We start from the raw sequence: 26,718 nt of genomic DNA, 5'->3' as shown, positions 1-26,718 counted from the left end.
CTGGAGAAGAGCAATTAAATGAGCTGCAAAGCAAGGAAGGAAAGGTCCTGGGGAGGAATGACACCACAAAGCACACTCTCTGCCCCAGAGCTGTGAGATAGTCAATGCAAGGGAAGGCAGTCGCTCAGGGAAATCTGTGAAGCTTCGTAAAGGGGAGTTACAGAAATGGTGGTGAGGACTCTCCAAAAGAGCAGGAATCCTTACCTCAGTCTGAGAATGCTTTGTAAAGAAATCAGGGAAGACTATATGGGGAAAGAAGTCCTGGGTGGTGCACATGGTTAAACTGCTCAGTGGCTAATCAAAAGATTGGACACTTACGTCTACCCGGAGGCTTCTCTGAAGAAAGGCCTGGTGATTTGCTTCTGAAGAGTGGGCCATTGAGAACCCTTCGTAGCACAGTTCTACTTGGATATACCTGGGAATAATGGTGGTTCAGTAGTAGAAACCTAGCCTCCCATGCTAGACACCCGAGTTAAACACCCAGCCAGTGAGGCTTGAGGGCTGCTATGATGTTGAGCAGCTTTCAGACCAAGACAAACTAGGAACATTGATGTATTTATCAACCTCCAAAAACCAGACAACAAAACCCCTAAGAATTACAATGATCAGATCCTGTTGTACATGGGGTTCCCAAGAGTCAGTGCCCCAACTTGGCGACAACAGACAACTGAATATTCAGGTTGTCCTTAGGTATTGTTGTTGTTAGGTGCCACAGAGTCATTTCTGACCAGTAGCAACCCTATGTACAACAGAAGGAAACATTGCCCTGTCCTTAGCCATCTGCACAATTATTGCTATGTTTGACCCCATTGTTGCAGCCTCATTGGGGATCATCTTCTTTCACTGACCCTTCATTTTACCAAGCATGATGCCCTTTTTCCAGAGACTGGTCCCTCCTGACAACAGGCCAAAGTACATGGGATGAAATCTCAGCATCCTGGCTTCCAAGGAGCATTTGTACTTCCAAGGCAGATTTGTTTGTTGTTCTGGCAGTCCATGGTACTTCGAATATTCTTCACCAACACCACAATTCAAATACATCAATTCTCCTTCAGTCTTCCTTACATTGTCCAGCTTTCACATGTATATGAGGCAACTGAAAATACCATGGCTAAGGGCAGGCACACCTTAGTCTTCAAATTGACATCTTTGCTCTTTAACACATTAAAGGTTAGAGGTCTTTTGCAGCAGATTTGCCTAATGCAATGCAACTTTTGATTTATTGACTACTGCTTCCATGAGTGTTGATTGTGAATCCAAGTAAAATTAAATCCTTGACAACTTCAATCTTTTTTCCATTTATCATGATGTTGTTTATTGGTCTAGTTGTGAAGACTTGCTTTTGTTTGTTTTCTTTTACATTGAGTTGTGATCCTCACTGGAGGCTGTATTCTTTGATCTTCATCAGCAAGTGCCTCAAGTCCTTTTCACTTTCAGCAAACAAGGTTGTGTCTCTGCATAACACAGATTGTGAACGAACCTTCCAGCAATCTTGATGCCACATTCCTCATATAGTACAACTTTTGAAATTATTGGTTCGGGATACAGATTAATTAAGTATGGTGAAAAGATACAATCCTGCTGTACACCTTTCCTGATTTTAAACCATTCAGTACCCCCTTATTCTGTTAGAATGGCTGCCTCTTGGTATAGATGAAGTGTTCTGGATTTCCCATTCTTCCAAATGTTATTCATAGTTTGCTATGACCCACACAGTTGAATGCTTTTACATAGTCAATAAAGCACAAGTAAACATTCTTTTGATAGTCTCTGTTTTCAGCCAAGATCCAGCTGATGTCAGCCATGATATCCTTCATTCCATGTTCTTTTCGGAATCCAGAATTTCTGGCAGTTCCCTGTCTATATACTGATGTAACCATTTTAAAATTATCTCCAGCATTATTCGCTCTATTTTCTGATGAGGAAACTAATGGCTCTAAAAATAAATCAACTCACTTAAAACAAGAGAGGACTGGTGACCATGGAAATCGGAACTGAGGTCTTTTGACTAGATATAGTAGTCTCTTTTCACCTACCCCCACTCCCAACCTAAAAACCAGTGTACCTAGGGAATGCCACTGGCCAATTCAGGCCACTTTTTTCTGAGTTTCAGCAACAAGAATGGGATCCTAATTCTCCATACCTCTTGGACAGGAGTGTGTATCAGTATGTGTGTGTGGGTGCAGGAGAAAGGGAGAAAAGGACAAGAAGGAAGAAGAGGCAGAAGGATAAAGGTATCTGCCATCAAAGAAGTGGTGCTAGAATCAAAAGGAATCTTCCTACTTATGATTCTATATTAAGGAAGACATCCTACCGTTTGTTTCCCATTACTGCCTTCAATTCCCTTCTCGTTCAGGGGACCTGAAGCACAGAGCTGGCTTGTTGATTGGTTTGGGTTTAATTCATTTGTGTAATATCCCTGTTCAGAACGATGTCTAATTAACACTTTTGTTGGGGAGAATAAAACCTCCCATAATCATTAATGAACGGGGGAGGGGAAGAGGAAACCCTTTCCCAGACAGCAGCCTCCACTCACCAGGCTGTTTGTTGGCTCCATCTTACAGATGTCTTAATGAGACATGTCTTAATAATGGAATTCTCTCTTACTTTGGACCCGAATAAGCAGATGGAGTTGTAATTTGATGACAGGGTGCTCAATGTTACATGAGATAACATTTGCACCTAGTGCTGATGACCTTGATTCTGGGTGCTAAATCCAGAGATAGAGTACAAGGCCAGACAGCTTCAACCGAGCAGGACAGGCACTCTCCTAATCACTGGATGAAATTCCAAGCATTAGACTACTTCTGACTGGTTTCCTCAACCACTCCAGGTCTTTCAAGGAGAAATCACATACTACATTTGTTTGAAAGCTCACAGGTTGAAAAATGGCTTTATAAATGGTAGTTCACAATGTTGTTGTTGTTAAGTACCGTGGAGTCGGTTCCGACTCATAGTGGTTTCCCAGGCTGTAAATCTTTACGGGAGCAGAAAGCCTCATCTTTCTCTGGTGGAACAACTGGTAGTTTCGAACTACTGACCTTGCGGTTCACAGCCCGATTCGTAAGCACTATGATACCAGAGCTCCTTGTTGTGGGAACAAAGAATACCAACTCCATTTAGTAGATGAGAAAGCTCAGGGAAATTGAGGAACTTGAGGTCAAAGAGCTAAGACAAGGCATGGCGGGGAATTGTCTACTAATCTTCTGACTCCAGAGTCCTGGGCCTCTTGAAAGGAGCAGGGTAGGTTTGCAGGGTAGCGTAGTGGTTACGAATCGGGCTGCGAACCGCAGGGTCAGCAGTTCGAAACTACCAGCTGTTCTGCGGGAGAAAGATGAGGCTTTCTGCTCCCGTAAAGATTTACAGCCTCGGAAACCCTGTACAGGGTCGTTATGAGTGGAAACCGACTCCACGGCACATAACAACAACAACAACAAGCATACAAGGTGGAGTCCTGGTACGGTGCTGTGGGTTCATGCACCAGACTGCAAAACCGTTTGAACCACAAAGCAAGTGGTTCAAGCTTACCAGCTGCTCCTCAGAAACCCTATACAGGGTCGCTATGGGTTGGAGTCGACTCAACGGCACTTAACAACAACAACTTGAACAACAAGCATACAAGAGGACTTCAAAAAGTTGATGAAAAAAATTCCATTTTCTTTCAATGCTATTTTCTAATGAACTTTTTGAAGCCCCTTCATATCTACCTTGCTCTCCAAACCCTGTTGAAGCTATAAAGAAGGCACTGAAATCATTTGGGCTTCTAGTGATACAAATAGTTTTGTTAAGTGTCATTGAGTTGGTTCCAATTTATAGTGACCCTGTATAGTGTCTCTGAGGAGCGGCTGGTGGGTTCGAACTGCCAATTTTGTGGTTAGCAGTCCAGTATTTATACTACAGCATCACACCAGGTTTCTGGGGTCATCAAATCACTTCTGATTCATAGTGAACTCATGTGGCTGAGTAAAACTACCCTGTAGGATTCTCTTGGCTATTGTTTTGTTTTGTTATGTGCCTTATAACAAGGTCAGCTGTTCAAACTCACCAGCTGCTCCTAAGAAACCCTACACAAGGTCACTATGAATTGGTACCGACTCAATGGCACTTAACAACAACAACAACAGTAGGTTTTCTGAGGAGTGGCTGGTGAGTTTGAACCACCAACTTTGCAGTTCAAACCCACCTTGTGGTTCAGTGTTTATCCCACAATGCCACAGCAGGACTCAATTTTTATGAAAGCAGATTGGCAGGTCTTTCTCCTGTGGGGCCACTGGATGGGTTCAAATTCTTCACTTTTCCATTAGCAGTTGAGCACTAAACCATTTAAGCCACCAGGTTCCTTCAACTAAAACTATACAGCAGAGTGTGGCTCTGTGGGTTAATGTGCTGGACTGCAAGGTCGGTTTGAACTGCAAGGTTGGTTTGAACTGCAAGGTCGGCAATTTAAGGTCACCATCTGTTTCTCAGAAACCCTATACAGGGTCGCTATGAGTCAGACCTGACTCAATGTCACTTAACAACAACAACAATAGATGGTATATGTATGTGTGGGGTGAAGGCAAAGGGAACCTACAGCTTTCTTAAGATTCTTAAAGAAGTCCATGGCCCCAGAGTCACTGCTCGAATGGGAGGAGATTCAGCAACTTGACGTCCATCTTTGACCACATCTTCAAGTGTGAAATGTGGACTACAACAAGCTGGGGTGTTATATAGGAGTCAGGGGGGGCAGGGTTCTAAGCCTGCCATTTCCATCTATCTGTATGACTTATGGGTGGTGCAACTGGTGGATGCACTCAGCTGCTAACCAAACTGTGGGCAGGTTGAGTCTACAGAGACTCTCAGAAGAAGGGTCTGGTGATCTGCTTTTGAAAATCAGCCATTTAAAACCATACAGAGAATGGATCTGTTCTGACACGCCTGGGATGGCCATGAGCCGGGATAGACTCAACAGTCACTGACAGTAGTGCTGGTGGTAACCTTAGGTAAACTGTGAATTTCTCTCAGGGCTACATTTTCCACACTAGAAAAATAGAGATCATGAACCGTGTCCTGCCTAAAGCTCAAGGATTTTGTGAAGACCAAAACACATCAGGGGAAGAGAAACAGCGACTGGAAGACAAAGATGGGAGAGAGATTTATTTTCACTGCTTACCCTTCTCACACTGTTTGAATTCTGTACCATGCTCAATGCCTATCAAAAATATAAGATTAAAAATATAGCAGAAATACATCAAGCCCTCTGAGTGCTTTATAACATACAATCTCACTTAATTCTCCCCACAATTCTGCTAGGCAGAGACAATGTTCCCTACTGCATAAGACCACTGAGGTTCAGCAAACTCAAAGTAAGATGCCCAACGTCCCTAATGTGACAAGATGCTAGCAGGTCTGCAGTTAAAATTTTTATCTCTCTGATTTCAGAGTTCCTGCTTAGTTTCTCCCCTCTCCTACATTACTGGTGTTCATTTCATCTCATAAAAGCTCCATGTTAAGATATAAACTTAATGCATATTGGAGGGAAATAAACTTTACTACATCACTACAAGAGGGCTAAAGGTTTCCCCATCATTATCTAAATATGGTGGTGGTGGTTATGTGCCATGGAGTCGGTTTCAACTCATAGTGACCCTGTACAGGGTTTCCCAGGCTGTACATCTTTATGGGAGCAGAAAGCCTCATCTTTCTCCAGCAGAAAAGCTGGTAGTTTCAAACTGCTGACCTTGAGGTTCACAGCCCGATTTGTAACCACTACGCTATATCTAAATATGTTGTTGTTGTTAAGTGCCGTCAAGTCAGTTCCAACCCATAGCGACCCTGTAAGGGTTTCCAAGGAGCAGCTGGTGAACTTGAACCGCCGACCTTGCAATTCAAACGGCTTTGCAGTCTGGCGCATTAATCCACAGGGCCACACCAGGACTCCATAGAACCCCCTTAACCAAGTGGATTACACAGGCAGCCTGAAGACTAATATAAAACACACAGATACATACATAGACTTTCACTAGCGCAAGAGGTAGAGGGAATTAAGGATGGCTATTGGGTCGGAACCGACTCGATGGCACTTAACAACAACAACAACAACATTGAAAAAGCAGGAGTCCTGGTGTGGTGCTGTAGGAGAAGCACGGGACTGCTTATCCACAAGGTCAGTAGTTCAAACCCACCAGCTGTTCCTTGGAAACTCCTACGCAGAGGGTCACCATGAGTAGGAACTGACTCAACCGCACTTAACAACAACAACAACATTGAAAATGCACTCCTGTGGTCTGGTGTTGTGAAGATCTGCCCAGGCAGCTTGGCAGGCTTGTTCATTCAGCCCCACCCCTAAAACACATTTACCCTTGCCTTGCATAGTCTTGTAAATACTTTGCTGTCGATTCACGGTAGGTTACTGTTTTCGTTCTGTGGCCTACATGTTCTGTACAGGTTTATCCATGTTAGTGCCTCTGGCTTAGACAGCAGCCCCCGGAAGGGCAGGGACTGGGCCCTACCTATCTCTTTATACTGCATCCACACCGAGCTAGACATAATTATGTGCTTAATAAAGGTTTGAGCAGATGACCACAAAGATAAAGGTCATTTATTCCAACTTAAACGGAAATGAGGCCTCCGGGCTGGGTAATTTCATCAGACAGTGCTGTGCAGTGGGCTATGTGCTAATACCTGGAGAAATTGTGAGCTCTGCATTCTGGCCCTGATTTGGCTCCAGAGTAAGAGAATTGACCTCCCTCACTATCCATACATCCACTTAGAAAACACCTACTTCACAGGATTGTAATGAAAAGTCAACAAAGGAACTGCAACTCTGTAAAAACTGAAAACCACCACAATGCCCGTTACTTAGGGAAAAAAAGAGAGAAAAATAAATTAAAACAAACTAACAACTGGACAAACCCCTGAAATACTGAAGCATCCTGTGGCTTATTACCAGGAAAAATGCCTCCTGTGCTTCCATCCTGGGCAGTGGCCAGCATGGCATTCCGAAAACTGTCTTGTTCACTATATCCCCTATGCCTGGCATAGGGCCTTGCATATCATCAGCAAAGGGAATGAACCCTCCTAGAGACCTTGCAAACACTGGTTGCTGCAATGAGAAATCAGATGTGCAGCCCGCTTTGCAGTTAGAGAAGTCAGAACCCAAATCCTTCTTTGTTGTTGTTAAGTGCCTTCGAGTTGGGTTTCTACCCATAGCGACCCTGTATAGGGTTTCTGAGGAGAAGCTGGTGAGCTTGAACCGCAGGCCTTTCGGCTCAAGCAGACTTTGCAGTCCAGCACATCAACCAACAGTGCCACACCAGGCCTCCAAATCTTTCTAACATTTCATTTAAGTTGCATCTCTAGTTAGTTACTTTGGATGGGACACACCAAACAATTACACACTCCCCAACATTAGGGAGGGTTTGTGCAACTAACAGACCAACTAGTGAGAATTGATGTGCTGGTATGTCCTGAGCATGTAGAAGTCTGAGAGATTTTGAGTAGGTTGACAAAGCTAACCGAGTTAGCTCCAACTGAAATGCCATGGCTGGTTTTGTAGGAGCGGTGAAGGCCAAGGTAGTGGATACAGACAGAGCATTCCAGGTAGACACAGTGGCATGTTCCAAGGCTGAAGGCAAGAGTAAGCAAGTCCTATGTCAAGGGCTTGGCAGTATATGAGTGGGAGGGGCAAAGGTGGGTGGTGTAGGAGAGTAATGAGAAATGTTGTTAACTGTCGTTGAGACAGTTCCGACCCACAGTGACACTTGTATAGGGTTTCAAGGAGTGGCTGGTGAGCTTGAACCGACGACCTTGCAGTTAAAACCGACTTTGCACATTAACCCACAGCACCACATTACTAAAACCAGGGAGGTACAAGTGTTGTTGTTTTTTTTAATTCAAAATCCCAATAAAAGTGTCACTGGATTATTATCCCTACTCTAGGCATACCTCTGCACTATCCCTCAGACTGAAACCCACTGACACTGTGTTGATTCTGACTCACAGAGACCTTATAGGATCATGTAATATTGCTCCATAGGAATACCAAGACTATAAATTGTTATGGAAGCAGACTGCCTCATCCTTCTTCTGTGGAACAGCTGGTAGGTTTGAACTGCCCACCTTTCGGTTAGCAGCTCAATGCTTAACTTAAGTGCCACACGGACTCCTTTTCTATTAATTTTTCCTGATGATCAAGCTTTCCCAGGGCATCTAGTAAGTGATCTCCTTGCTCTGAGCTTCCTGGCTCATATGGTAATTTAGCATCTAGGGCCTTATCTGAGAATACTTGGTGATACAGCGGCTAAAGCACTCTACCGCTAACTGAAAGATTAGCAGTTTAAACTCACAAGCTGCTCTGCAGGAGAAAGATGTGGGAGTCTGCACCTCTAAAGATCTGTTGTTGCTATTATTGTTAAGTGCCGTCATGTCAGTTCCTACTCATAGCAACCCTGTATAGCATTTCCAAGGAGCGAATGGTGGGTTTGAACTGCTGAACTGTGGTTTGCAGTCTGGTGCTGATCCTACAGCACCACACCAGGAGTCTTAGAAATCCTATGGGGCAGTTCTACCCTATTCTACAGCATGGCTATGAATCAGAATCAACTGGATGAACAGGAGTTTGTTTGTTTGTTTTGGCCTTGCTTTGGGACGACACAAACATATTGAGAACTAATACTGTGTGCCAACTGCTTTCAGCTGATCGAATACTTCCCACATTCCTGTGTACAGCTACATCATCCCCATTTCGGAGAAAGGTCTTACCACATGGTGATGTGGCTAGGTGCATGGTGTCCAGCAGACTAGACTCTGTGACTCAAATCCCAGCTTCTCTGTCACTTATTAACTGTGAGACTCTGGATGAGTTACCTAACTTCTTCACGCTCCAGTTCCCTCCTAGGATCGTAGTAAGGAGCTCAGGTAGCATAGTGGTTACGAATCGGGCTGCAAACCACAAGGTCAGCAGTTGGAAACTACCAGCTGTTCTGTGGGAGAAAGATGAGGCTTTCTGCTCCTGTAAAGATTTACAGCCTCAGAAACCCTGTACAGGGTCGCTATGGGTCAGAACCAACTTCACGGCACATAACAACACCAGGATCATTGCGCTACCACTCGTCCGTCAGTTTGTCGTACTGTGGTGTCTTGTGAGTTGCCGTGATCCTGAAAGCTATGCCACGGGTATTTTAAATACCAGCAGGGTCTCCCATGGTGGACAGGTTTCAGATGAGCTGAACATCATACAGACGAAGACAGACTAGGAAGAAAGAGTGATGAACTACTTCTGAATATTTAGTCACTGAAAACCCGTATGAATAGCAGAGAGACTTTGTCATATATAGTGCTGGAAAATGAGCCCCTCAGATTGAAGGCACTCAAAATGCGACTGGGAAAGAGAGCTGCCTCCTCAAAGTAGTGTTGACTGTGATAACTCGAATGGAGTAAAGCCCATGGGACATTCATTTGCTGATGGGGCACAATTCAAAATGAAGAGAAACAGCTGTAAACATCCATTAATAACCAGAACATGGAATGTATGAAGTATGAATCTAGGAAAATTGGAAACTGTAAAAAATTAAATGGAACGCATAAACATCAATATCTTAGGCATTAGTGAGCTGAAATGGACTGGTATTGGCCATTTTGAATCTGACAACCATATGGTTTACTATGCTGGGAATGACAAATTGAAGAGGAATGGTGTTGCATTCGTTGTCAAAAAGAACATATCCAAATCAGTAATGAGGCACAACGTTGTCTGTGATAGGATAATATCCATGCACCTACAGGGAAGCCCAGTTAATACGACTATTACTTAATTTACACACCAACCACTAAAACCATTGAGGATGAAATAGAAAAATTCTAACAACTTCTTCAATCTGAAATTGATCAAACATGCAATCAAGATGTATTGCTCATTACTGGTGATTGGAATGCAAAGGTTGGGAACAAAGAGGAAGGAGCAGTAATAGGAAAATATGGCCTTGGTGATAGAAATGATGCTGGCTATCACATGATAGAATTCTGCAAAATTAATGATTTGTTCATTTCAAATACCTCATAAGACACAATTATACACTTGTACCTCACCCAGATGGAATACAGAAATCAAATTGACTACATCTGCAGAAAGAGATGATGAAAAAGCTCTATATCATCAGTCAAAACAAGGTCAGGGGCAGATTGTGGAACAGACCATCAATTACTCATATGCAAATTAAAACGGAAGCTGAAGAAAATGAAAACAAGTCCAAAAGAGTCAAAATATGACCTTGAATATGTCCCAACTGAATTTAGAGACCATCTGAAGAACAGATTTGATACACTGAACACTAAAGACCAAAGACCAGTAGAGTTGTGGGATGACATCAAGAACATCATACATGAAAAAAGCAAAAAGTCATTAAGACAACAAGAAAGAAGGAAAAATCAAAATGTATGTCAGAAGAGACACTAAAACTTGCTTTCCAGTGCAGAGATGCTAAAGCAAATGGAAGAAATGAGGAGGTCCAAGAGCTGAACAGAAAATTTCAAAGGCCAGCTTGAGAAGATAAACCCAAATATTACAATAAAATATGCAAAGATCTGGAGTTAGAAAACCAAAAAGGAAGAACATGCTCAGAATTTCTCAAGCTGGAGGAACTGAAGAAAAAAATTAAGCCTCAATTTCATTACTGAAGGATTCTGTGGGTAAATTATTGAATGATGCAGAAAGCATCAAAAGAAGATGTAAGGAATACACAGAGTCACTGTACCAAAAGGAGAGATGGTTGATGTTCAAGTGGTTCAAGAGGTAGCATATGATCAAGAGCCAATGATACCGAAGGAGGAAGTCCAAGGTGCATTGAAGGAATTGACAAAGAACAAGGCTCCAGGAATTAATGGAATAAAAATTGAAATATTTCAAGAAAGTGAGGCAGCACTGGAGGCACTCACTCATCTATGCCAAGACATTTGGAAGATGACTATCTGGCTGACTGATTGGAAGAGATCCATATTTTTGCCCATTCCAAAAAGAGGTGACCCAACAGTATGAAGAAATCATCAGATAATATGTTTGATATCCCATGTGAGTAGTTTTATTAAAGGTAATACAGAAACGGCTGCAAGCATACATTGACAGAGAACATTCTTAACAACAGAGAAAAGACTGAAGTTGTCAGGGACTTCATTCTTCTTGGATCAACTATCAACACTCATGGAAGCAGCAGTCAAGAAATTAAACGGTGTATTGCATTAGGCAAATATGCTACGCAAGACCTTTTTAAAATGTTCAAGACCAAAGATGTCAGCTTGAGGACTAAGGCACGTCTGACCCAAACCATGGTATTTTCAATAACCTCATATGCATGCAAAAGCTAGACAGTGAATAAGGAAGACTGTAGAAGAATTGATGCATTTGAGTTATGGTGTTGGAGGGGAATATTGAAAGTGCCATGGCTGCCAAAAGAACCAGTAGATCCGTTTTGGAACAAGTGCAACCAGAGTGCTCCTTGGAGGTCAGGATGGCCAAACTTCGTCTCTCATACTTTGGACATATTGGCAGGAGGGAGCAGTCGCTGGTGAGGGATACCATGTTTAGTAAGGTAGAGGGTCAGGGAAAAAGAAAACCCCCAGTGGCAGCATCAATGGGCTCAAGTGTGGCAACAATTATGAGGTTGGCCCAGGACGGGGCAGTGTTTCGTTCTGTTGTACATAGGGTTGCCATGAGTTGATATTGACTTGATGACACCTAACAACAACTAAGTTCATTGTGAAGATCAAATGTGTTCATATCTCTTAGAAGGGCATCTGGCACATGGCTAGTGCATAAGGAGATTAAAGCTCCAGAGAGATTAAGAAATTTGCTCAAGAACTAAGAAAATGCACAGCTGGAATTATAGTTCAGACTCTAAAACCCATATTCTCTGTACTTTTCCACATAGTGTGTTATACCCTCACATTTCTCTAAGTATGTTGTCTCCCTTCTCTTACACATTGCCATCAGTACACACTCCTCAAGAGACAGTGGTTGTCTCCTACTCAGGTATCTGTCCTCCCTGGCACCTGGAGGATGTTTAATCAATGTTAGACCATATCAATCCCACCATGGTCTTGCAGAAGCCTGAAAGGAATGATAAAGCCTTTGGAGGGGGTGCAAGATGAGGGAAGAATATCAGTGTGGCACAAAGAGTTAAGCATTCCACTACTAACCAAAAGGTGGGTGATTCAAACCTCAGGAGCAAGGCCCAGTGATCTGATTCCCAAAGGTCACTGCCTTGAAAATCCTATGAAGTGCAGTTCTACTCCACATACATGGGGTCCCTATGAATCAGTATCAGCTGGTGGGCAATGGGATTGGAGGAGAAGGGAGGCGTAGGGGAAGGATTCATCCCTGTTCCAGTAGCTGTGAAGTTCCAGGAGCTAGGTGCTATATAAACCCAGAGTGTTATTATATATAACCTAGTTTCTGTACAACAGGAACACGGAGAAAGCTGAGGCTGAAGTTTCACTGGTCCCTAGTTTGCAAAGAGATATCCCGGCTTTCAGGACCACCGAGATTCATAGGGCAAAGCATTAGTACCAGAAACATAGGGCAGGGGAAGGGCCCCATGAAGGGAGGTACCTGGAGAAAAGTCCTCTGCCTGCAGCCTCTTCCCCTCCTTCCCTCCAGGCCCTTGGTTTTCTTATGACTTACCCAAGAGGAGAGAAGTGCCATAGTGCCAAGCAAAATAGGTGTGCCCCCTCCCACCCACACCACCCAGGCTGGCAGCATGCCCATCACCCATCTGAGAGGCCTGGCTGGCCCAGGGTAAGGGACCCATCTGCCAACCTGCCCACTCAGCACTACTGACCCGGCCCCTATCCCGCTTTCCCCCTCACTCCCAACCTTCCTGCCCCGCTCTGCTGGGTGAGGGCATTTCTTCAGAACTCCTGACCTCCTCCAGCCTAGGAGGATGGAGGCATAATTAGCAGCTGCTTCTCCTGGGGAGTGGGAGAGGAGAGTGGCTCATTAAACCAGCCATGCAGTGCCTCCCTCCCTGACTTCTGCCTTTTCCAATCACCCTCTCCTCTCTCTCCTCTGCTCCCATTTCCCTCGCATCCTCTCACCCTGCTGGCTTCAACTCCCTGTTGCTTTGTTCCCTCCTTCTCTCTCTAGTAGTACCACTCATTCTTAGCTGTCTCTCCTCCTTTGTCACCTTGCTCTATTTATCTCACTTTTTTCCCTTTCCTTCTCAGGGGAGTTTTCCTTCCTCCTTTCTCTCCAGGCTACTTTTCCTGAGGTGCCCTCCCCACTTTCTTTTGTTTCCTTTCTCTGACCACTTTCTCTGGTTTCTGTCCCTCTCTATATATCCTAGCCTTTCTTAATCCCTTGACTCAGAGGCCTTATTTCCATCCCTCTCTTACTCTTTTAAGGCACCCTGGTAATGTAATGGATTACAAGCTGGGCTGCTAACCACAAGGTCAGAAGTTCAAATCTACCAGGTAAAAGATGAAGCTATCTGCTCCTGTAAAGATTTACAGCCTCAGAGACCTTGTACCGGGTCACTATGAACTGACTTGGTGGCACACAATCACCATCACTTATTCTTTTGCTCCATCCACCTCTTTCTCCTACTCTCTGTATTTCCCAGTGTGGCAGACTGCAAAGCCGTTTGAACTGCAAGGTCGGCGCTTCAAGCTCACCAGCTGCTCCTCGGGGAAACCCTATACAGGATTGCTATGGGTCGGAATTGACTCGACTGCACTTAACAACAACAAGGAGCTTTGGTAGTATAGTGGTTACAAGTCGGGCTGCCAGCCTCAAGATCAGCAGTTCGAAACTACCAGCTTTTCCACAGGAGAAAGTTGAGGTGTTCTGCTACCATAAAGATTTACAGCCTCGGAAACCCTGTGCAGGGTCACTATTAGTTGGAACAGACTCCAGGGCACATAACAACAACAACCTTTCTTGGTCTGTTTTCCTTAAATTTCTCTTTGCCCTTTTGTTAGTTCTAATCCCCTCCTATTGTTATGGATTGAATTGAGCCCTCCCACCAAAAGTATTTGAAATTTCTTGTTCCAGTTTGGAAGCAGGATTTTCCTTTTGTTATGCTAATGACGCAGTACCATCCTAAAAGGGATCCAAAACCGAATCATTTCTGAGTTATAAGATATAAACACACTGGGGATCACAGATACCAAAGAAGTCCAAGGAATGTCAGAGAATGCCAAGAATTACTGGCAGGCATCAGAAATCAAGAGAGGCTCACAGAAGGAATTGATGTGGCTGAGATTCTAATTTAGACTTTTAGCCTCTGTTGTTGTTGTTAGGTGTCATTGAGTCAGTTCCAACTCAAAGGGACCCTGAATAGGGTTTCTGAGGAGTGACTGATGATGGAGTTGAACCACTGACCTTGAGGTCCAGCGCATTAATCCACAGCACCACACCAGAGACCTCTGGAAAAGAAATACCAGTTCTTTAAATCCACCCACTAGTGATATTTCTGTTACTGCAGCTCTAGATAACTAAGACACTAGCCTCTTAATCACTCCTGCTCCAGGAGTCTCCAGTATATTAACAGAAATTTTGAGGAATTTGTGTATTCGAGGGTAAGTCAAATAGCACTGCTACAAAATTACAGAAACCCTAATTAAACCAAAATATCAAAATGTGAAGCTATTGTTTCTTGACATATCCTCTATCTGGGTCTACACACTTCTGAAGGTGATATTTCCATCTCTCTAACCCTCCCTGCCCCCCGCCCCCAAATTCTGTACTCTTCTATTAACACCATTTAAAAACAGCAGTCTTGGCATCCTCTGGGGACTCAAATAGTGTTCCTTTTAAATGTTCTTTCAGTTTAGGGAACAAAAAAGTCCGAAGGGGCAAGATCAGGCTGTAGGACAATGAAATTTTCATAGGATAGTCCTTGTTAATCTCAAAGAATGAGTAAGCACACTGTCACAATGGAAAAGAAAATTTCTCAGTACAACTTTCTTGGCCTTTTCCCCAACAACATAATTTTTAATTTTCTTAGAACTTCTTCCAAATAAGTCCCCATGATCATTCCGTGTTCTTTGATGAAATCTATCAAGACGACCCCTTTGGGATCATAAAGAGCAGTCTCCATAACTTCCTGAGCTGACCTCTCTGCCTTGAATTGAACTGGCTCAACAGATCCCGGTGGAAGCCACAGTTTTGATCAGACCTTTCTTTTTTTCTTTTTTTTTTTTAAGGCACCCTAACAGCATCCTAAGGAGCTCTGGTAGCATAGTGGTTACGAACAGGGCTGTTAATCTATCTCACAGTCAAGAGTTCGAAACTACCAGCAGTTCCGTGGGAGAAAGATGAGGTTTTCTGCTCCTTAAAGATTTACAGCCTCAGAAACCCTATGCAGGGTCACTATCAGTCGGAACCACCGACTCCACAGCACATAACAACAACAACAACAACGGAGTCCAGGTGTGGCGCTGTGGGCTAATGCGTCAGACTACAAAGCCGTTTGAACTGCAAGGTTGGCGCTTCAAGCTCACCAGCTGCTCCTCGGAAACCCTGTACAGGGTCGCTATGGGTCAGAACCAACTCGACGGCACTTAGCAACAACAAGGAGACTAAGATAAGTGTATTACTGATAGAACTTATCTGCAGCTATCCACCAATCACTGAGACACATTTAAACACATTTTGTTTGGAATGAACGCTGGAATACTAGTAGCAATAGTTTTGGACTTACCCTCGCATTCTTTCCCTTTCAGGGTGGGGAGGAAGAATGGGAGAAGCTTCCAAGAGGACACTTCTAACCTTTCTCATCTTAGAAGTCCGCTGCCCTTAAAAATCCACTGGTTAGAAGTTCCCAAATGTGAAACTCAGGGGCAGGAAGTAGCTTGTGGAGTCAAAGCCAAGAAGGATGATGCCTTCTCTGACCAGAAACAGCGGTCACAAAGGTGCAGCCTTGCTGAAGGAGTGACCTGGCATGGTCACCTTGGGGACAGGCTGACCACAGCTGTGACTAAGGAATCTAAAAGGACAGCTTCTTTTGCTCTTTTGAAAACAGTATTTTATTGAGTTTTTGGTGAAAGTTTATACAGCAGGGTAGTTGAGTTACCATTTGACAATTTCTGTACAAATTGTTGAGGACTTCTTTTTTGGCCTGGTTTCTTCAGCCTAGGATGGAGTTCCAACCCTGAAAAGTGACTTGCTTGCCTTTGCCACACCACCCTTTCACCTTCTAAAACTGCTGCTGGCAGTGCTGTTGTTGGTGTTATTAAGTGCCGTCTAGTCAGTTATGATTCATAGCAACCCTGCACAGGGTTTCCAAGGAGCGGCTGGTGGGCTTGAACCACTGACCTTGTGGTTCAAATCAGCCTTGAGGTCCAGTGTTTTATCCCACAGTACCACAAAGCTGCCTTTAATTCTGACATCAGGGTTGATGCTGCAGGCTCAGGGCATCCTCTGTCTCAAGTTTCCCTCCATATTGGGACTTTCTGATGTGATGTTTTACAATTGGGCTGAAAGCGCTTCCTACATGCATCCTCCAGGTCCATCGATTCCCACGCAATTTGTTCACAATACCTGTTCAAAACATGTTTCCATTTTCTCCCTCTTGCAGCTGTCTCCCACCTTCAAACAATTTCTCCAGATGATACTAGACAGCTAGGATGTCTTTTCCCAGTACAATAACTTAAGGTTTCCTATCCATTATTCAAACAGTTTTGTGATTGAACTTCTTCCAGGAAGTCTTCCTGGATTGACTCCACCTTAAAGTTGGAGGAATCCTAAGAAATTATTCAATTCCACCTCAGTGTAGAGTTAGGGTATCAAATACTTTGCTTGATGCATTTAGAGTATTATTGGTAAAGTGAAGACAAGAAAACTGTCTCCTAGACCTCTCCCTTATATTCGTCTCATTATATCAAAAGAAGGAAGAATTGCTGGTCTGATTTCGTGGTCATGGGATTTCTTGGAGTCGTGGTGTGGCGCTGTGGGCTAATGTGTCAGACTGCAAAGTCATTTGAACTACAAAGTCGGTGGTTCAAGCTCACCAGCTGCTCCTTGGAAGTCCTATACAGGGTCGCTATGGGTCGGAATCAACTCGATGGCACTTAACAACAATTATTGTTCTCTCAACTCTTGGTGTGGCACTGTAAGATCAGCACCGGACTGTGAACCACAAGGTCGTCAGTTCAAATCTACCAGCTGCTCCTCAGAAACCCTATGTAGGGTAACTAACTATGAGTCAGAACCAACTGACTCAATGGCACTTAACAACAACAAATACTTTTTGCTATATCCGAGATAGGTGTTGTTGGTCTTAAATGAAAATATATTTAACTGTGAGTTCCTGGAAGGCAAGTAACCATACTGTATTCATCAGTGTTTCCTCAGCACCTAACAGTGCCTGGCACTCAATAAAATGCTTGCTGAATTGAAACTAACCGAAATGAAAACATCCAATTGACTGTCTAACACTGCAGAGCCCTCACCATCAATAAGAGTGCAGGAGGGTTTTCGTAGACAAGGAGGATAAAGCATACCCTGCTCATTGGGGCCAGCCTTCTCCCACCACTCCCCACCACTCACAAAGGATAACAGGGCAGTAGTGGGATTGCCCAGGGGCACTGCTTACACTGTTTGCCCAGAAATTTTCATTTGCTTAGGGCCACTTCACTGCTGCGAATAAACATGCAGAAGACAAACAGTACAGCCCACAACCCAAACAACTAAGACTAAACCAGGTGTGTCAGAGTAGAAATGTGCTCCATAGGGTTCTTCAGTGGCTAATTTGGGAGAAACAAGTTGCCAGGCCTTTCCTTTTAGATGCCTCTGGTGGACTGGACTTCCAACCTTCCAGTTAGCAGCTGTGCACATTAACAGTTTGTGCCACTCACAGCTCAGGGATACAACAAGGCTCAGCAAGAACTAAGGAAGACACCCATGGTCCCCACCATCTTCTGGCCGGTCGTTCCTGGCTCCTGTCTTCTCTGTTTGTGCCAAATCCAAGGCTTCTCGCACTTGTAGGTATACGGGGCATACGCAGAGAAGAGTCCATGGGGGAAAGAAGCAGGTGGGAAAGGAGATGGGGCCCACAGCACTTCAGCAAAAGGCCTGCAGATGTCCTCATGTTACTCAGAAATAATGAGGAGCCTAGTGGAACAGAGTCTGTACACTTAGTGGACACCTCTACTGCCCTTCCAATTAAGCTACTGTGTAATCAGTTCAGCAGGCTGTGTGGGGAGTTTAAATCTCGGGGCCTGGTATTTTGGCAGCTGACCAAGGATCTTGGGTTTCTGGGTAGTGCAGACTATTACACACTTAAACGCTAGCCAAAAGGTTGGAAGTTCAAATCCATCTAGAGGCACCTTACAAGAGAAGCCTGGCAGTCTGTTTCTGAAAGATCACAGCCTTAAAACACACACACACACACACACACACACACACACACACAAACTATGTTGTTGTTGCTACGTGCCTTCAAGTTGGTTCCGACCCATAGTGACCCAACTATAGGTTTTCCAAGGAGCAGTTGGTGAACTTGAACTGCCGACCTTGCAGTTCAAACTGACTTTGCAGTCCAGTGCATTAACCCACAGCGCCACACACACTGCTCCTATAGAGCAGTTTTACTCACCAATTGGAGTCAGCATGAGTGGGGGTCACCATACCATGGCATTAACAAAGAATTAGGGCAAATGCTAACTTTTGACAGCAGAGGGCAGCACATCTTGAGTACAGTGAAGTCCCACCACAAGCAGTGGAGCCCCCAGGGAAAGTCTGGTTAAAGACTATGGGAGGTACTTAGCTGTATTAGAAAGAACACTAGATTGGAAGTCAGGAATCAGGGTTTTTAGTTCTGGTTCAGTCAGAATCAGTCGTGTGGCCTTGGGAAGATCACACCCCCTTTCTGGTCCTCAGTTTCCTAATTCTCTAAGGCCCCTTCCAATATCAACACATAGTAGGTTATTAACACAAGTTAAATAACAGAAGGGCCATAATAACTCTGTGACTCCAGAAAGTCACAATGTTCTCCACACCCCTGCACCTTACCAGTCTTATTTAAAGGATTACGTCCTATTCAGCACCCTCCTTACATCTTTTCTCCCCCACTCCCATATGCCCAGAAGCATGAATATAGCCTTTCAAACCCCATCAGGCTGACCCACTTCTCAAGAACACACAATAGGTGCTTGCTGAGAATCTGGGTATTTAAGGCATCACTGTAGTTATATGCCTTAAATATAATCAGTTTGGATTAACAGCAACCCTGCATAAGGTTTCTGAGACTGTAAATGTTTAAGGGAACAGAAAGCCTCATCTTTTTCTCACAGAACACCTAGTAGTTTCGAACTGCTGACGTTAAGGTTAGCAGCCTGACTCGTAACCGCTATGCTATCAGAGCTCCTTAAGGTATCACTGGCGGTCCAAGTGACCTAATACCAAACACCTGGAATGGACTGTTTTCTCCTCTTGCATCTGTGTCATATCCCCTGTTCCTGACTTAATCCCTTTAAGGAAACCTGGCCAAACCACCAGCACCGGCCACAGCCTCACCCACTATCATTTGTCTCTTCAGTATTTAACGCCTCAGGTTGCATTATTTTTATCTGTAGTTTTATATATATATACTGGTATGTATTGGTCTTCTTTACTCCTGGAACCTTACAGTCAAACAAAAGGGGCTAAGGAAAACCCCTTTCATAAAGCCCACCATAGATACCACACCTACAGAAGCTTAGGGGCCCTTAGTGTTTGCCAGGTAAGGGAGAAAGGTTAAAATCAGTAATAATTATATACTGTCTTTCACACACAAAAATTTAAAAAACCTGTTATAGAAAATAGTCAAAAATCATATATATGCACATTTTTTAACCTCATATACAGACTTACACATAAAGCTACAGTTAAACAGAATTACCTAGCACAGCTTCTTTATGTAGAGGACTCTGAGGCCCAGAGAGGTTAAGCAAGTTGTTCAAAGCCACGCAGCTTATTAGTAGCACTGTCAGGAATGATACAAAGGATGGAGTAGGTAAATTCTGGTTCACAACTCTTTCCACAGCACCATGATCCTTTACCAATTGTCCAAATTAACTAAACCCAGGAAATATTCTGACATCATGCAGCTAACCAAATTCTGTGCTTTTAGATAGTGTAGTCCTTCACCCAGAAAGTTCTAGTAACAAAAGGGACACTAAAGTTAAAAGAGGAACCAAAAGAGCTTTATAATCCCAAGAAAGAAACAACTCTAGAAAGAAGTCCAGGCTACAGTATTTTTGACTGTGAATTTTTGAGGTTTGGGTTAAGATGCATATTTGATGCCAACCCACACTGGCCATTTTTAGGCTGCTGCTAAGGGTGGGACCACCAACACTAAATACTCTGGGCCAACCCCAGGATGGCTAACAACTGAGGGGAAAAAAAAATTACAGAGGGCACAAGCCACAGGTTCTTCCTCCTCAGACCCCATATATCCAGGTACCCTTTAAAGTGGCACTCCCATCATCAATTATGAGGCAAACATTCACATCTTGGTTATCTGCACCACTGAGAAAGAACAGTGGTGTAGATAATGCAAAAGTCATTTCTTTTTGGCTTTAGAAAGCATGATAATGAATTTTTAGTAGCACCTAATTATGTTCTACTGGAGATAATATTTTTCAAAGTGTCTACATTCCCTGAGCACATATTAAGTGATAGTGTGAGGGGTAGATGTGAGTTACATTGAAGAGAAAACGGACTTTGAATGAAACATTTGTACCAGGGATCTACCAAGCGGATAACCCATTTACTCAATAAGCACTTTTTGCTGTTGTTGTTTTTTATGGGGGGGGGGGGGACAGGGGGTTGGGACTGGACTTACTGTGTGACAGGCATCCTGCTATATGCTGAAAGAAGAGGTAAGAATGGAAAATTATCTTTATGAACAAGACGCATCCCCTATCCTCAAGGAGCCAGTCTAGCACAAAAGGTAAAGAGATAAATTACTCACTATGATTAAGACAGAGTCTCTGGGTAGTACAAATGGTTAATACAGTTGGCTGCTAATTGACAGGTTGACGGTTCAAGTCTACCCAGAGGCACCTCAGAAGAAAGGGCTGTCCATCTATTTCCAAAAAATGAGCTGTTGAAAACTATCGGATCTACTCTACTCACACACACATGGAGTCACCATGAGCTGTAATCGACTAGACAGACAACCGTTTATGAATCAGATAGAACATAGTGCGCCAAGCTGCAATACAAGCAACTTAATAAATACTTCATTCTTTAGTGGAAGTAGAGGAAACTCCCTTATGCAAGTGGTATTTAAGGTACATCTGGAAGGCAAATGCAGGTTTCAGTAGGTAAAAGTGGGGAAAGGGGTCACCCAGGCTGAAGGGGCAGCGTGTGCAAAAGTAGGGAAGTGAGAGCATGAAGTGGGGGCTGTTGGGGGACACTGAGGTGGCTATGAGGAACAGCACCACTTTCTCTTCCTGCTGCTGGACCCAGAGCTTTGGGAGGGGAGTTTGGAGAGGGAGGGGACCTGACCATTTGGCTTCCTTCTTAGAGCAAAAGTAATAGTTGGAAATCCCAGGACTCTTCCAATGTGCTCCCTGCTCGACACCATTTACTTCAACAAGACAGTTCTTGCTCAGGTTCTCTTAAAGCAAGTTCCTTGCCATTGGTTATTCCGCTAAGCTAAAAAAACTCACCCTGGGAAAAATTCCTGTCCCAGGCCACAGCCGTCTATTTTCAACCTCAAACTTAACTCGATTCAAGACCAGTTTCTCTGGGATTCCCAGACCTGGGCCTCTATTTGTAGGGGGAGTGTCATGTTTGGGGCTTCTCTTAGCCATCAGCCCCTCTGGGCGCTCCTAATTTGCTGCTGCTTTAAAACTGCAAAGGAAAAAAGATGGAGAGGACGCAGCTCCCTCTGCCTCTTTCCCTAGCTCTGCGGTTGCGCTCAGCAATGATCCTACAAGCCTGGAATTTGAGGAATTTCCTGCCCCGTGCTCCCTGGAAGAGCTGAGAGAGACCTAGCAATTAGGCCTGGAGTTTCCACTCCTGCCTCCCTCCGCCCAAGTTAACTGTTCCCAGTGAATAGCTCAGTCCCAGGGGCCCATGTGGAGCTCTGCCTGAGCTGGGTCTGTGGCGTGTACATTCAACATGAGTTGTTGTTGTTGTTAGGTGCCATCGAGTCGGTACCGACTCATAGCGATCTTATGCACAGCAGAATGAAACACTGCCTGATCCTGGGCCAACGTCACTACTGTTGCCACACTTGAGTCCATCGATGCTGCCACTTGGCTAATCCATCTCTCTGGGGGTCTTCCTCTTTTTCTCTGACCCTCTACCTTACCAAACATGATATCCTTCTGCAGCAACTGGTCCCTCCTGACAATATGTCAGAAGTATGACAGACTAAGTTTGGCCATCCTGGCCTCCAAGGAGCACTCTGGCTGCACTTCTTCTAAAATGGATCTATTGGTTCTTTAGGCAGCCCATGGCACTTTCAGTATTCTCCTCCAACACCATAAACTCAAAAGTATCAATTCTTCTACAGTCTTCCTTATTCACTGTCCAGCTTTCGAATGCATATGAGGTTACTGAAAATACCATGGCTTGGGTCAGTCCTCAAGCTGACATCTGTGCTCTTCAACATTTTAAAAAGGTCTTGTGCAGCAGATTTGTCTAATGTAATATGTCGTTTGATTTCTTGACTGCTGCTTGCATGAGTGTTGATAGTTGATCCAAGAAGAATGAAGTCCTTGACAACTTCAATCTTTTCTCCATTGATAAGAATGTTGTTTATTGGTCCAGTGGTAATGATTTTTGTTTTCTTCACATTGAGATGCATCAGTAAATGGTTTAAGTCATCTTCACTTTCAGCAAACAAAGTTGTATCATCTGCATATCGCAGGTTGTTAATGAGTCTTCTTCCAATCCTGATGCCATGTTTTTCTTTATAGAACCCAGCTTCTTGGATTATTTGCTCAGCATACAGGTTGAATAAGTATGGTGAAAGAATACAACCCTGTGGCACACCTTTCTTAATTTTAAACCATTCAGTGTTCCCATGTTCTGTTCGAACAACTGCCTCTTGGTTCAGGTACAGATTCCTCATGAGCACAATTTAGTGTTCCGGAATACTCATACTTTGTAATGTTGTCCATAGCTTGTCACATGAGTGTTGTTGTTGTTGTTAAGTGCCGTTGAGTCAGTTCTGACCCATAGCGACCCTGTACAGGGTTTCTGAGGGTGTAAATCTTTACTGGAGTAGAAAGCCTCATCTTTCTCCTGCGGAGCGGCTGGTAGTTTCGAACCGCTGACCTTAAGGTTCACAGCCCAATTTGTAACCACTACGCTACCAGAGCTCCTTGAGTGGTACCCCATAAAGTCACCCTCACTGCCACCTCTTCCCTGAATCCCTTCCCAACCACTGGAAAAGCCTCTACCAAAATACTCCATGCCCTTTCCTATGTCTATCTTCTGGTTTTCTCATGTGCCCTCAAATTGATTTTTGACTCATAGCAACCCCATGTGACAGAGTAGAAACTGCCCCATAGGGTTTTCTAGGTTGTGATCTTTTCTCCAGTGGAGACACTGGGTGGGTTCGAACTGCCAAACTTTGGATTAGCAGTCAAGCACTTAAACACTCATTGTGTCAACAGACCTCCTTCTGTCCATCTTGTTGTCCTTAAAAGTGCCTTCTCATAGAGATCCTATCTAGGATTTCTTAGGAGCAGCTGGTGAATTTGAACCGCTGACCTTGCAGTTCAAATGACTCTGCGGTCCAGTGCTTTATCCTACAGAGCCACACCAGGACTCCATCTTAGACTGAGCTTATAATTATTCAGGACAATAATACAGAGTTAATTCCTTTCTGAATTCATCTTGTTTTTCTGGAATTGTCTCAGGATAATTGCTGTTGTTGTTAAGTGCTATTGAATCCGTTTCAACTCATAGCCACTCTGTATAGGATTCCCAAGGGGTCGCTGGTGGGTTTAAACCACTGACCTAGGATAAACACTTGACTGCTAACCTCAAGATAGGCAGTTCAAACCCACCAGCCACTCCTTGAAAACTCTGTACAGGTTACTATGAGTTGGAACCTACTCGATGACACTTAACAACAACATGAATTGGAATCGGCTCAATGGCAGTGGGTTTTGGGTTTGGTTATGGATCGATAAGATTTTCTGCTTTTCCTTCCCAAACACAGGAGCCAAGCTATGTTTCAGTGCTTTTCTCATTTTCCTTTCAGTCTGCCCCTCTTCCCCTTTGCTTACATATTCACTACATATTGACTTATTTGAATTGTGTCCTTGTGTGGGGGTGTCTGTTTGCAGCCTGAGAGTTTTAGATTTGCTCCTTGGCATCATGTCTGTCTCAGGAATGCCTAGAGGTCAGGGCTGGTGGTTCTGGACCTCTGTTTCATCCATCCGTTCAGGCATTTGGGTGAGATGCCTACGGAAGATGCTCCCAAGTCATCCAAACGAACCTTATGTAACTTTTTAGCTGCAGCAGCCGCAACAGCACAAGCAAATTTCTCTTCCTAATTATGTTTTGTTCAGGCTAATATTAAAATCGGTTCATATTCCCTCGTCACACATCCATCGATGGCTGGGTACCAGGTGCTGAAGCAAAAGCAGCCTGGGATTTAAGCTCTAGCCACAAATAGTTCTCTAGCTGGCTCATCTACCCGCCATCCTGTGGCCTCCTGAAAAGGCAGGCAATTTTATATAGTCAGGCTTTTGTGGGTCATGGGCTCCTGTCCCCTCTTTATTCCAGTGTCCCCTCCAATCCAGGTACCCAGCTTTGTATTTTCTTTCTAACTATAGTCTTTCTAACATTAACATCCCTTCAACAATGCCTCTTATTATCCTTGGCTTTCACTCTTACTCAATTCAAGAAGCATTTCTTAATCCTTTCTACCCCAAAGCCCAGAGAAATTGGAACCAACTGGAACCTTGACCCCCACCCTCCTGTCTTCATTGATATAACACATACCCTCCTCTCACACTCCTTTCCCAGCTCTGCATCCATCTGTCATCCATAGCAATGCCACCCTGTGGTCTCCTACCTGTCCACAGGTCTCTCCTAGAGTTTCATCAGCTTCCCCATCACCACTCACACTAGCTTAGTTCCCACGGCCTCTCACTGTACCTCACACCTCCACTGTGCTTGCTTCCTTCTCTGTCCTCCTCTTGCTAAGTAAGTATTAAACCCAGGACCAATTGTGCGGCACGTGTAGGCCTGAGGGTTTGAGTGAATGCTAGGCCTTCTTCGCAATCTTCCCAACTCTTGACAGTTCTAACCCAGAGTGACATTAAAATGGTAGTTTCCTGTTTCCCCTTACACCCCCCCTTCCCAATTTTTCCTCTCAGCATATTTTACAAGCCTCAAAAAGAAAAGACTCTCTTGTTAAAAAGGAAATGAAAGCGATTCCAATACTTCAATGAGAATTTTCACTGTCTCTAGATTTCCTTCAACTCTCAAGATATTTGCTTTTTTTTTTAAGATATTTGCCTTTTGAGGTTGAGAGTTACTACAGTTGCCAGTTCCCTCCTCCTCCCTCACATTCCCTTCAAACAAAGATTTTCTGTCAGGTTTTTGACCCTGACAAAGATTTTAACTGAATTTTTCTTCTTTTTTTTCCCTTTCCCCTCTTCCTCTCTAATTCTAAAGGAGCTTTTGTCTTCTGAGAGATTGGGAGGACAATTATTTTTTTCTCGTAAGTAATTGGGGAAGAGAAAAAAAAGGAAGGCTAAAAAGAAAGATATCAATATGGGGCTATTTTCTTGTTCCAAAATGCATCTTAATAGAAAAAAAGAAAGACCTTGAAAATATGAAAGGGAAAGAAGGGCCTTGAAGGGGAGGGAGAGGTAAAGACAGCAATGGAGAAAATGAGACAGGGTTGGAGGGAGAGTCCTTGAGAGAAAGAGAAGAGGAAGGGGGCTATTAGGCAGCGCATGAGCGGGAGTAAACGAAAGAAGGAAAATGGCAGAGTGTTCAGAGAGAAGCCCATTATCTGGGTTAGGTATTGTCTGAATAGCTTCTCTAACTTAGAAACAAGAAAGTAATGGGATCTTGCCCTGAAGCAATAAAGAGAGCTCTGTGACTTCGAAGTTGCTCTGGGCCTAACCTCAGCCCAAAGAAAACCCATTATGGTGGGGTCGATTTCTCCTCATGGTGACCCCATATGTTACAGAGTAGAGCTACTCCAAAGGATTTGTGCAGGGGCCTGGTGTGGCTCTGGAGGATCAGCACTTGACTGCAAACCACAGAGTCTGTGGTTCAAATTCACCAGCCAGTCCTTGGAAACTCTAGACAGAACTTACTCCACAGCAACTAACAATGACAATAATTAGTTTATGGAAGCAGATCACTAAGCATCCACAGCCTTTGGGTTAGTAACAAAGTCCAAACCATTGGTGCTACCCAGGAACCTGCTTTTCCCATCTCCAAGTTAAAACCCAGGAAAGCACAAACCAGTTGTGGTTGAGTGAATTCTGACTCACAGTGACCCTATTGTGTTTCAGAGTAGAATTGTGTTCCTTAAGGTTTTCTGTGACTGTGATCTCTCAGAAGCAGATTGTTAGGTCTTTCTTCTGAGGTGCCTCTGTTGTTGCTATATGCCATTGAGTCTGACTCATAGCCACCTTGTATAGGGTATCTGAGGATTGGCTGGTGGGTCTGAACCTCTGACCTTGTAGTTAGCAGTCCAGTGCTTATCCCACAGGGCCACACCAGGATTCTTAATGGTACCTAACATACAGGAAAAACTCAATAAATGCTGT

The 26,718-nt window shown here is 43.9% G+C and overlaps 1 protein-coding gene across 2 annotated transcripts in view; it reads right to left on the bottom strand.

The window, feature by feature from the left end:
- Positions 1 to 26,718, bottom strand: part of KIRREL (kin of IRRE like (Drosophila)) — a 133,209-nt gene that overhangs the window by 73,978 nt on the left and 32,513 nt on the right. The gene's annotated exons all lie outside the window — the stretch shown is intronic.

This window comes from Chrysochloris asiatica, unplaced genomic scaffold (genome assembly GCF_000296735.1).
Source record: "Chrysochloris asiatica unplaced genomic scaffold, ChrAsi1.0 scaffold00042, whole genome shotgun sequence".
Taxonomy (NCBI): Eukaryota; Metazoa; Chordata; class Mammalia; order Afrosoricida; family Chrysochloridae; genus Chrysochloris; species Chrysochloris asiatica.
This window is presented reverse-complemented; position numbering and strand designations above follow the sequence as displayed.